The 12212-nt window shown below is 52.5% G+C and overlaps 1 protein-coding gene across 4 annotated transcripts in view; it reads left to right on the top strand.

The window, feature by feature from the left end:
• Positions 1 to 12212, top strand: part of SUMO3 (small ubiquitin like modifier 3) — a 177081-nt gene that overhangs the window by 145068 nt on the left and 19801 nt on the right. Inside the window, exon 1 of one of the 4 annotated variants that reach the window (XM_050784526.1) lies at positions 9254 to 9257. The exons of the other annotated variants lie outside the window; for them this stretch is intronic. The gene's annotated coding sequence lies outside the window, so the exon portion shown is untranslated. Of the gene's footprint in view, positions 1 to 9253; positions 9258 to 12212 lie in introns of those variants that run through there. 4 annotated transcript variants of the gene reach the window in all.

The following is a 12212-nucleotide window of genomic DNA, read 5'->3' on the forward strand; positions in this document are numbered from 1 at the left end:
TGCCTCCCAAAGTGCCGGGATTACAGGCGTGAGCCACTGCGCCTGGCTAACATCTTTTTTTTTTTCAGAGGCAGGGTCTTACTCTATCACCCAGGCTGAGTGTAGTGGCAGGATCATCGCTCACTCTGATCTTGAACTCCCAGGCTCAAGCAATCCTCCTGCTTCGGCCTCCTGAGTAGCAGGGTCTACAGGTGTGTACCACCATGCCCGGTTAATTTTTTTTTTTTTAGAGATAGGGCCTCACTCTGTTGCCCAGGCTGGTCTTGAACTCCTGGGCTCAAGTGATCCTCCTGCCTTGCTGGGATTACAGGTGCAGTGATCCTACTGCACCCAGTCTCACCTTTTACAATTCCTACTGCTTTTTCCATTTTTTCTTTTTCAGACTTGGAAACTTTTCTGTTTTATTCACTTTTCACAGGAGCAGAGTCGGATCTACTGACGGAGTCTCTTTTTTCTGTTTTATTTCTGTGGTAGGTGACTGTGTGATGGCTGTCAGGGAATCTCGTCTCCTGGTCCCCTCCCATGCTGGTTGGCTGGCTGTGTGGCTCACTTTGACCAACAGAATGTGGTGGAAGTGACTTTCCTGGGCTCCAAGAGGCCTTGTGTCTCTGCTCTCCCCTCTGGTAATGCTGCTGGGTGAAGCCCAGGCTCTCCTGCTGGAGATGGGGGCCCAGCCGCGGCCAGCACTACACACCAGACATGTGGCCGAGGTCATCTCGGACTGTCCAGATCTCGTTGGGCCAGCAGCTGACCGTGGCCATGTGGGTGAGCCCAGGCAAAGCCAGCAAAGGAACCACCTGTCTCAGTCCACAAAAAGCACGGGCAAATCTAATTGCAGAGCTCCTTGCAGACGTATGGGCACGGTTGAGCATGATAGACAGCAGCCTCTGATGGCACAATGGGAGCCTTCACCACCACAGGGCCTGAAGGGGCACGGAGAGGGGGCGGTCGCTGGCAGCCGCCACTACCCCACCAGTCGAAAGGAGCGGCCAGCTCACAGTGACCAGGCAGGAGGGCCGAGGACAGTGCCGTGCCAGGCCTGGGGAGAGAAGCCGGAGCAGGCTGGGGAAGGGGATGTCGGTGCAGAGCCCCCTTGAGTTACCATGGCCACCTTGTAGGTGGATCCATTGACAAGGGCGGATGGGGGGCCTGGGGACATCTAGGGGACAGGCCATCTTCCACTTGAGCAGGGGCCTTCTCTGCAGTGGGTGCCCCCAGTGGCCTCTGGTGGGGCAGGAAGCTTGTCACACTGATGGCTCTGAGAGGCCCAGCCACGAGGCCCAGCCATGCAGCCTCTCCAGGCCCCTGCTCAGCGACTCTGCAGCCCTACTCTGCGCATGCCCCTGGCCATAGGCTCCTGATAGCCACTGCCCAAGAGCCTGTTCAGACCCACGCCTCGGCTGTCTTCCTTCTGCGTGAGGGGGAAGCCCATGTTCAACCTGAAGTTCTGCCTCTGGGATCCCCTGCCCTGCTCCAGCTGCCTGGCCAGGCTTTGAGGCAGTAGCTGCCCAGCTCAGGGGGACCAGCAGCCCCAGGGGTGAGTCTGGGAGGGTTGGGCAGGGCCAGCAGCCCCAGGGGTGAGTCTGGGAGGGGTGGGCGGGGCATGTGCTGGCGCAGGTGCCCTGTGCACCTTCTGGGACCTGGTCCCTATTTACCATTCCCCTTTATGGTGGCACTGCAAGGCTCATGCCTGTGGGCCACGACATGTGTGGGGGCCTGGAACCTACAGCTCAGCCCCCAGAGCCACATGCACGGTGAGTACTTTCCAAACTGAGAACAGCTGGCATCAAAGGTGCACACAGCTTGGCCCCAAACACCCTGGAGGGTCTCACCCGGCACCTCCTCTAGGAAGGGCAGACACCTGCACCACAGGCAGGTTCCCAGGCCCCAGGGCCACTGGTGCCGCAGCCTGGCCCTATATCCCACCTGCTCCTGCTCCAAGCCCGGCTGCAACAGGCGAAGGCACGGCCCTGCCACTGGATCAGAGCCACACCCACATGAGGAATAGGCAGGCCCCAACCTCAGAGAGGCCCTCCAGCCCACAGCCACCCTGTGCGGTGGCCACAGGGGCCTACAGAAGCCCTGTCCCCCCCTCTCTCTATACCCCACCCTCTCCTTCTCTACCTTTCTTTCTTCCCTTCTCCGCCCCTCTCTCCCTTTCTCCCTCTCCTCTCTCTCTTCCCCCACCCTCAGACATCCCAACATTTTCGGAGAGCATGGCAGGCCCCTGGGCTGGGCAGGGTCTGTCTGCCCCCCGGGACACACGGGCACCCAGGCCAGGCATCCGGGCTTCTCCAGCCTCCTGTCTACCAGGCTCATTCATGTGCTGCAAGTCACGCGATTGTCTCTGCAGTTGTAGGGCACGAACGAGGGCCCAGCCCTGAGGGGATGGTGCCCGTGCTCCGCTCCGCACCCCATGAGGACAGAGGCCCTGCGATCTTTGCTGCTAGGACTGGAAGCAACTGGCAAAGCAGAGGCTGGGCCAGGAGCTGCATCCTGGGTGCCAGGGGCTGCACGGCTCTGCCCCTGCAACCCGCTGCCTCGGAGCCTTGCATGACTGGCATCACCACCTGACTGAGTGTGTGACAATCCACTTCTTCTTCAAGCCCCACCTGGCTGTGGCGGCAGCTGTGAAGGGGGTTCGTGGACCGTGGGGTGTGTGTGCTGCAGCTGCCATGACAGACGCCACAGCTGGGCGGCTCACACAGACGCTGGCGACCTCTCAGCCCTGAAAACGGCAAGTCTGAGGTCCTGGAGCAGCAGGGCCGGTTCCTCCTGAGGCCTCTCTTCTCGATGTGCAGACGGCATCTCCTCCCCCGGTCCTCACGTGGTCTGTGTCCTCATCTGCTCTTACAAGGACATCAGTCAGATGGGGCCAGGGACCAGCCTAGTGACCTACTTTAACTTAATCACCTCTGTAGAGAGCCTGTCTCCAAACACAGTCCCGCTGAGGTCCTAGGGCTTCAGATCTCAACACTGGAATTCAGGGAGACACGATTCTGTTCAGAACTCGGGCACTGCGTGTCGTACAAGCCTTGACTGGCACCTTGACCTCCACAGCTCTGGGGATGTGGTAGTCTCTCTAGTTCCCTCTTTCTGGGATGGGAGTGGGGACAGGGGTGGGGTGGGGACAGGGGTGGGGTGGGGGGCTGCAGGGGTGGGGTGGGGTTCGGGGTGGGGTGAGGGCTTAAGGGGTGGGGTGAGGGCTTAAGGGGTGGGGTGGGGGCTGCAGGGTTGGGGTGGGGTCAGGGGTGGGGTGGGGACAGGGGTGGGGTGGGGTGGGGTCGGGGTGGGGTGGGGGCTGTAGGGGTAGGGTGGAGTTGGGGTGGGGTGGGGGCTGCAGGGGGGGTGGGGTCAGGGGTGGGGTGGGGTCAGGGGTGGGGTGGGGGCTTCAGGGGTGGGGTGGGGGTCAGGGGTGAGATGGGGACAGGGGTGGGGTGGGGGCTGTAGGGGTAGGGTGGGGGCTGCAGGGGTGGGGTGGGGGCTGCAGGGGTGGGGTGGGGCCAGGGGTGGGGTGGGGGCTACAGGGGTTGGGTGGGGTTAGGGGTGGGGTGGGGTCAGGGGTGGGGTGGGGGCTGCAGGGTTGAGGTGGGGTCAGGGGTGGGGTGGGGGCTTAAGGGTTGGGGTGGGGTCAGGGGTGGGGTGGGGGCTACAGCTGCACGGGGTCTCACTTGGTCCTTCTTGCAACGGCAGCTTCCATCTGAGGCCAGGGAAAGAGTGGAGACTCTGCCAGTTGCTAAATGTGTGTGTTCCTGCTGGGCCCACTGTACGGTCGACTCAGGGGAGGCCCCACTCCAACTAGGGACCTTGCTGGCTGGCCAGGCCCTGCAGAGCCAGCACCTAATAACCCTGGAGGGTGCTGCCCTTCCCTGGAACTCCATGACCCTTGAAAATGGCCATGGGGCCTTGGAAGGAGCAGGGGCTGATCTGGGGCCCACACCCATGGGAGGCTCCCCCTCACAGTCCCACGCACCTTGGGAAGAGGCTTAGGAGGCCCCACTGTGGTGATTCCATTAGGTTTTTGCCCAGCAGACCTAGAGTTTTCCTGCCTGTAGATGTCAGGCAATAGCTTGGTAGCTGTGCCTCTGTCTCCTTGTGATGCATTTGCCGCCACCACCACCATCGCTGTGGCTCAGGCAGCTCTGAGTTCCTCTCCCTCCATGGCTGGCAGCGATGCCCACTCCCACTGTCTCTCATGTTCAGTGCTGACACCTGGCATCCAGCATGCTGGGTTCCAGTCGTACCCCCTGAGATCTGGGAGACCGTCTCCCTTGCAACGTCTTGGGGCTCAGAAGTCCCACTGGGGGGCTGTGTGCCTTCCCACGCCTTAATGACCTGGTGCAGGGAGTGTCCGGACGAGGCAGGGAGAGAGCAGGCAGGCTGCACACAAACCGCCCCAGCGCGTATCTCCGTGAGCCTTCCGCCTCACTCTCTGCGGCAGCGACTCCACCTTGGCTGCACGCTGGAATCACCGAGGAGTGTTTATACCTGCACCGCCACACCCTGCACCAACGCACTGATTTCATGGGCCTGGGGCCTTGGTGGGCCTGGCACAAGTGTTTCTTGTTACTCTCCAGGTGACTCCAATGTCTAGCCAGGACTGACGACCCTGCTCCAGAGGCTCCTTGAAGGCACCCCCTCCAGCAGCAGGGCTGGCAGCACCTGGAGCACATAGTGTCCATCCCCACCCAGGACCTGCTGGGTCAGAAGCTGTGTGGCAGCAGGATTCCTAAAGAATTCACACATAATTCGCATGTTACACTCACAGCATGGGAACCCTTTGGAGGGCTCGCCAGGAAACAGGTCCCTGAGGCTCTGATTTGGCAAGCCTGGGAAGGGGTCCAAGAATCCACATTTGGAACCGGTCCCTGAGTAATGTAGGTGATGCTGGTACAGCGGCCACGCATGAGGATGCCAGGAAGGCCGTCGTGTCAAGCTCATTGGCCACAGTGCAGCCCAAGAGTCTATCAGCCAGACGAGGCACCCATTTCCAAGTGCCTGATGTAACACAGTAAAATCCCTGCGTCCCAGGCCAGTGCCTCCGGCCTGATCCAGCCTTACTTCACCTACCAGGCTTGGAATCTCGATAGATTTCTCCAACCCTGGCCTGAACACGTTGGTGAGGGCTTGCAATCCTGCAGCATTCCGTGTTGGGGTCTGACCTTGTTTGGGGTCAGGAAGCAGTGGGAGGTGGGGGCACATCATGAGGAAAATGGGCCCTGCGTCATCAGGGACCAGCCCATCAAGGACTCATGCTGATGTCAGCGTGGAGGTCTCTCTATGCACCGAAAGGCGTCTTCTCCCCACTGATGTCGGCGTGGAGGTCTCTCCATGCACGGAAAGGCGTCTTCTCTTCCCTGATGTCGCCGTAGAGGTCTCGCTCTCTGTGCACGGAAAGGCGTCTTCTCTCCAGTGCATTGTTGCTGCACCTGTGTCAAAAATCAACAGGCCATTTGCGTATACGTCCACCTCTGATCTGTCGGTGTGTTCAGCGATAGTGATCTGTGTGCCTGTCACTTTTCATTTGATGACTGTGGCTTTATATTAAGACTTCAAGTCAGGTGTGGTGAGTTCTCTGTTTCTGTTCTTTGCAAAACTGTTTGGCTATTCTAGTTCCTTTAATTTCCCTGAACTATTCTAGTTCCTTTGCCTTTCCCGAGAACTTTTAGAATCAGAGTGTTGATTTCTACAAACAGTCCTGCTGAGATTTTGGTTGGGGTTATGTTGAATCTATAGATGATGTCATAACCAATGACGATGTCATCACCATAACAATGCTGAGTTATGACTGACTTTTACAAATGCTGTAAACCCACTATGTGGCAACTGTCTGTTTTAGACCAAGGGTTGGCAAACTATGGCCCATGGATGAAGTGCAGTCTACCATGAGCTAAGTATGGTTTTTACATTTAAAGCATTTTAAATGTAAAATGTCAAAAGGGGCTGGGCGCGGTGGCTCATGCCTGTAATCCCAGCACTTTGGGAGGCCGAGGCGGGCGGATTATGAGGTCAGGAGTTCAAGACCAGCCTGGCTAACATGGTGAAACCCCATCTCTACTAAAAATACAAAAATTAGCCAGGCATGGTGGCGCATGCCTGTAGTCCCAGCTACTCAGGAGGCTGAGGCAGGAGAATCACTTGAATCCAGGAGGCAGAGGTTACAGTGAGCTGCGATTGCGCCACTGCACTTCAGCCTGGGCAACAGAGCAATACTCCATCCCCCAAAATAAAATAAAATAAAATAAATAATATTAATTATTTGTAGAGATGGGGGGTCTCACTATATTGCCCAGGTTGGTCTTGAACTCCTGGCCTCAAGTGGTCCTCCTGTCTCGGCCTCCCAAAGTGCTGGGATTACAGGCATGAGTCCCCGTGCTGGGCCATTTTTGTGATGACAGTTGTTTAAAGAGTTGAGGACTCTCCCAGCCTTTGGCTGGGAAAGCATAACATATTTACTATCTGTTCTTTTGCAGAAGAAGTTTGTTGGTTCCTGTTTCAAACAGTTAATTATCTTTTACATGATTAAAAATCTGGAACAAATGTTTTTTATATTTAGTTAATTTTAACCATTCTGGGGTTCTTCATTTCCTTGTCTGGTTATCATATACCCTTCTGCCTCAAGAACTTTCTTATCATTTCTTAAAACATAGTCTGCTGGCTCTACATTCTCTTTTTTTTCTTTCATCTGAGAATGTCTTTTTCACTGCTTTTCCTGAAGAGCATTTTCACTAGATATTAAATTCTGAACTGAATTGCCTTCGGTGCTTTCACAAGGTCATTTCTGCCTCCTGGCCTGCGTGGTTTCTGATGAGGAGTGTGCGGTGGCTCGAACTGCTTCCCCTGAAGGTGAGGTACTGTTCTCCTCTGGCCGACTGCAAGACTTTTTTCTTTATCTTCGATTGTCATGTTCCTGATTGTGGTTTAGAGTTTATCTTCTTTGGGGTTTGCTGAACTTCTTGAATCTGTAAATTTTTCTCTTTTCATTAAATTTGTGGTTTTTTATTTTTTGAGTCTTATTTCTTCAAACATTTTTTCTTTACCAATGTTTCTGGGACTCCAAAATGACATGAAAATTAGATCTTTTGTTTTTCCCCCACAGGTGTCTGGGGCTCAGTTCAGTTTAGTTTTAATATTTTCTGTTCTTCACACTGGATCATTTCTACTGACTCCCCTTCAGGTTCCTCTGACAACTCCATTCTGCTTTTAAGGCCAGTCAGGGGATTAAAAAGTTCCTGATACTATTATTTTTAAATTCTAAGTTTCTTTAAAAAATATATTTTCTAATTCTCTGCTGAGAACCTTGATCTTTTAATGATGTCAAGAGAGTTTAACTTTTACTTAAATAAGCAATCAGCAGAGCTGGGCGTGGTGGCACACGCCTGTAGTCCCAGTGACTTGGAAGGCTGAGGTGGGAGAATCACTTTGAGGCCAGGAGTTCGAGGCTGCAGTGAGCTATGATTTTGCCACTGCACTCCAGCCAGGGCCACGGAGCAAGACCTCATTGAGGCAGGAGAATAGGATCTGGAAGCAGGGAACCTAAGGCCGATTCATGCTGACTTCCTAGAACTTAATCAAAAGGAAAACCCCAACTTTCCGCACCTAAGTAACAAAAGAACTGGAGGCTCCCTTTGCAAATCTCCCCACCCCCACTCCCACCCCCACCCCCACCCCCACCCCACCCCACCCCCACCCCCACCCCACCCCCCCCCACCCCCACCCCCACCCCACCCCACCCCACCCCCATCACCACACCCCAGCCCAGCCCACCCCCACCCCCACCCCCCCACCCTCATCCCCATCCCCATCCCCACCCCCACTTCCATCCCCACCCCCACCCCACCCCCACCACCACCCCTTTTCTGTGTGGCAGATGGAAAACTGAAGGTATTTCTGCTTGGTTGCTTCCTGCAACCAATCAGACGTTTGCATAGAAGTGTAACTTTGTAACTTCACTTCAGCCTCTGACTGGCAACCAATCAGACTGATCGCAGGCCAAGTCTTTGTGAGCATAGAAGTGTAACTTTGTAATTTCACTTTAGCCTCTGACTAGCTGCTTTCCACAACCAATCATACACTTGCATAGGATGTAACCTTTATAACTTCACTTCAGCCTCTGATTGGTTGCTTTCTACAACCAATCAGACTGTTTGCAGGTCACTACTTCATTTACATAGGGTGGAACACCAAGTAACCAAGGGGAAATCTCTAGAGGGTATCAAAACCCCTGAGAGGCCGGGCGCGGTGGCTCAAGCCTGTAATCCCAGCACTTTGGGAGGCCGAGACGGGCGGATCACGAGGTCAGGAGATCGAGAGACGATCCCGGCTAACACGGTGAAACCCCATCTCTACTAAAAAATACAAAAAAATAGCCGGGCGAGGTGGCGGGCGCCTGTAGTCCCAGCTACTCGGGAGGCTGAGGCAGGAGAATGGCGTAAACCCGGGAGGCGGAGCTTGCAGTGAGCTGAGACCCGGCCACTGCACTCCAGCCTGGGTGACAGAGCAAGACTCCGTCTCAAAAAAAAAAAAAAAAAAAAAAAAAAACCCTGAGAATTCTGTAAGGGGTCTTGAGCCCCTGTGCTCTGGCGACTCCCACCCTTTCATTTGCAATCAATCTCTGCTTTTGTTGCTCCATTCTTTCCTTGCTTTGTGTGCTTCATCCAATTCATTGTTCAAAACGCCAAGAACCTGGACACCCTCCACTGGTAACACCATCTCTAAAAAAATTAAACAGCAACAAAAAGCAACCAGCAAAAGTTTTTGTCTGGTAATCTTAACACCCACGTCATTGTGGGGTGACATATGTTGGTGTCATTTCCCTTGAGAATTAATCACATTTTCCTTGTTCTTTATATACCAAGTAACTAAATCTTACACTGGCCACTTTGATATGCTGTGACACTCTGGGTCCTGTTAAAATCCTTTGGAGGATGATGATTGTTTTTTCTTTTTGTTTTGTCAAGCATCCTGTCCTGTGAGTTTCAGAATGCAAGCTCTGTCCCACCTCCCAGGGGCCAAGATTTCACTCTCGGTTCTTTCTCAAAGCTGTTGGCTATGTTGCTTTGAATCACCCCACCATGCCCAGCTCAGGGTTGATTCATTCACAGAGTCAGGGGACCCCTGTCTCCAATTCTCTTCTTGCTGAGATTTCTACCACGTTCACCAACTCCCAAGAGCCCCCTTTACCAGTCCTCTGGTTACAAGGAAGGGATTCCTCTGGGAACTTTAACCGCCCACACTCCACCACAGTTTCAGGGGGGTTGCCCATGGACTAAGCAGCAAGAGGAAACAACAGGAACTTCCCCAATGCTCTTTGGTCATAAGGCTCCTTTCTTCTAGTGCCTGTGGCCAGAAGATGTGTATTTCTCTTCAGGTTTGGGGTCCGTTCTGCCACCCTGGTGCAGTGCTATGATGGGACGCTCTTGGGAGAGGGCTGGGAAAGATTTTAAAAGTGAAAAACCAAACCAAACAAAAAATCTGAATTCAATCCACATGCTTTGACTTGCAGGGTCTCTTTTCCTCTGGCCAGAAAAAAAGAACAGAATTTCTTTTGGATTTTTTTCTGTCCACACATATTGTGCAGTTCCACACAGAGGTCAGCCTGCAGTCGAAGCTGGGCGATGAAAGACGAAAAATGGAAAATCACTCACCAGCTTTTTCTTTGTGTTTCAGTCTCATTCCCTAATTTACTTCCTACTGTTAACTTTTCCCAGTCCTCAGATAGTTTTTTTTGTGTTGTCCAGAGCTTTCCGTTGTCTTCAGTAAGAATGTAGGCTGGAGAGGACTTGCTCCATATTGTCCAGCATTGGAAGTCTCTTCTTCATTTTTGAAAGGTGTTTTACTGGGTATGGAAATCTGGGTTTATAGTCTTGAAAGATGTCACTTCATTGTCTTCTGGCTTGCATAGTTTCTACTAACAAGTGTGTTGTACTTCTTATCCTTGTTCCTCTAGGTATAATGTGTCTTTTTTTTTTTTTTTTTTCTTTGCCTTCAAGATATTTTCTTTATCTTTGGTTTTAAGCAGCTGGATATGGTGTTTTATTTCTAAAAAAGATTTTTAATCCTGGCTATGGTTTTCTGAACTTGGATGTGTGATGTGGTGTCTTTCATTGTTCCTGAAAAAAATTTTGCCATTATTTTTTATTTATTCTCCCTCATTCTCTCTTCTTCTTCTGTTACTCCAATTACACATATGTTAGACCATTTGAAATTACTCCAGGGCTTTTGCTGGCTCTTTTACTTCTGATGTTTTCATTTGTTTGTTTTCCATGTTTTCCTTATGTTTTTTAGCTTGGATAATTTCTGTGGACTTATCCGGAAGTTCACTGCTTCTTTTCTTGGCTGTATTGAGTCTACTCATGAGCCTGTTGGAGGTAGCCTTCCTCTCTAGCATTTTCACTGGACTCTTTCTTAGCATTTCAATCTCTGTGCTTAAGCTCGTCACCTTTCCATTCATGTTGTTTACCTTTTCCACTAGGACCTTTTTTTTTTTTTTTTTTTTTTTTTTGAGACGGAGTCTCGCTGTGTCTCCCAGGCTGGAGTGCAGTGGCGCGATCTCGGCTCACTGCAAGCTCCGCCTCCCGGGTTCACGCCATTCTCCTGCCTCAGCCTCCGGAGTAGCTGGGACTACAGGCGCCCGCCACCACGCCCGGCTAATTTCTTTTTGTATTTTTAGTAGAGACGGGGTTTCACCGTGTTAGCCAGGATGGTCTCGATCTCCTGACCTCGTGATCCACCCGCCTCGGCCTCCCAAAGTGCTGGGATTACAGGCTTGAGCCACCGCGCCCGGCCTCCACTAGGACCTTTAACATAAATTCCTATCTGACAGTCCCTGCATCTGAGTCATATCTGAATCTGGCTCTACTGATTTTTGTCTCCTGGTTGTGGTTTTTCTTTTCTTTTTTCTTTTTTTTTTTTGTGTGTGTGTGCCTCATAATTGTTTACTGAAAGTCAGACATTGTATGAGACAACAGTATTTCTATCTGGAAATGGACATTCCCCATTAAGTTGTCATTATGGGGGTTTGAGTCAGTCAAGCTAGGAGTTGAGCTGGATTTGAGTTTTGCTGTTGCTGTGGTCACCTTGAGGGTAGCATGACCTTGAACTTAGGGTTGAGGATGGTTTGCTGCAGGACTTTTCTCAATGAGCCTGCTCTGCACCTTTACCTTAGGTCTTCTTTGCATGTCTGCCCTTGAGACAGGGCCTGTTGCTGCCCCTCACTTGGGAGGGCTGCTCTTGCTTGTTTCTCTCTGCCCTGGTCCAGCTCAGTCTCAGGCAGGACTCACATCCTTGAGTTTCAGAGTGGGATTTTTTTTCCGTAATCCTGTTCCTTCACTGGAGATGGAAGACCTCCGAAGGGCTGAGCCTACACATGTTTCAACCCCTCCCTTAGAGGTGGAATTATTGTCTTGTTGTTTTCCCCAGCCACAACAGGTCCCTAGGTGACAGGGTTTTCTGCTCCTCTCTCCCTGGCATCTTAAGGCATCTGTTCCATAGGGAAGAACTGTCTGGTGGGGTTTTTCCCCTTCGCCCCACCCACAGTGGTGGCTCCTCCCCTCCCAGGGCCTCTGCCATCACATATTGCTTCCTCTGGCCTCCCACTTGCTCCAGCCTTTCCTGTGAGTGCCCAGGGTGTGATGTGTGGAAGAGCCTCTAAGCAGGGGGTGAGCCTCCCTTGTGTCTCCAGTTCTTGGGGTTCTATATTTGCACAGAAGCCCACACTTGGTCTTCAGCAATTTTCTTTTTTTTTTTTGAGACGGAGTCTCGCTCTGTTGCCCAGGCTGGAGTGCAGTGGCCAGATCTCAGCTCACTGCAAGCTCCACCTCCCGGGTTTACGCCATTCTCCTGCCTCAGGCTCCCAAGTAGCTGGGACTACAGGCGCCCACCACCTCGCCCGGCTAGTTTTTTGTATTTTTTAGTAGAGACGGGGTTTCACCGTGTTAGCCAGGATGGTCTCGATCTTCTGACCTCGTAATTCGCCCGTCTCAGCCTCCCAAAGTGCTGGGATTACAGGCTTGAGCCACCGCGCCCGGCCCGGTCTTCAGCAATTTTCTAATAAGGTTGTCTGAATTCTTCTCGTCCACTTTTACAGCAGCTCCATCTTCCTCCTGTTCCTTGTAAAGGGTGAGCCAATCACCCTGTCTATCCTTGGATTTCAGGTTGGTTGATTACTCTGCAATTTCAGCTCCCTGATAGATTTAAGAACAGTGATGATT

The sequence above is a fragment of the Macaca thibetana genome, chromosome 3 (genome assembly GCF_024542745.1).
Source record: "Macaca thibetana thibetana isolate TM-01 chromosome 3, ASM2454274v1, whole genome shotgun sequence".
NCBI classification, from domain to species: Eukaryota; Metazoa; Chordata; class Mammalia; order Primates; family Cercopithecidae; genus Macaca; species Macaca thibetana.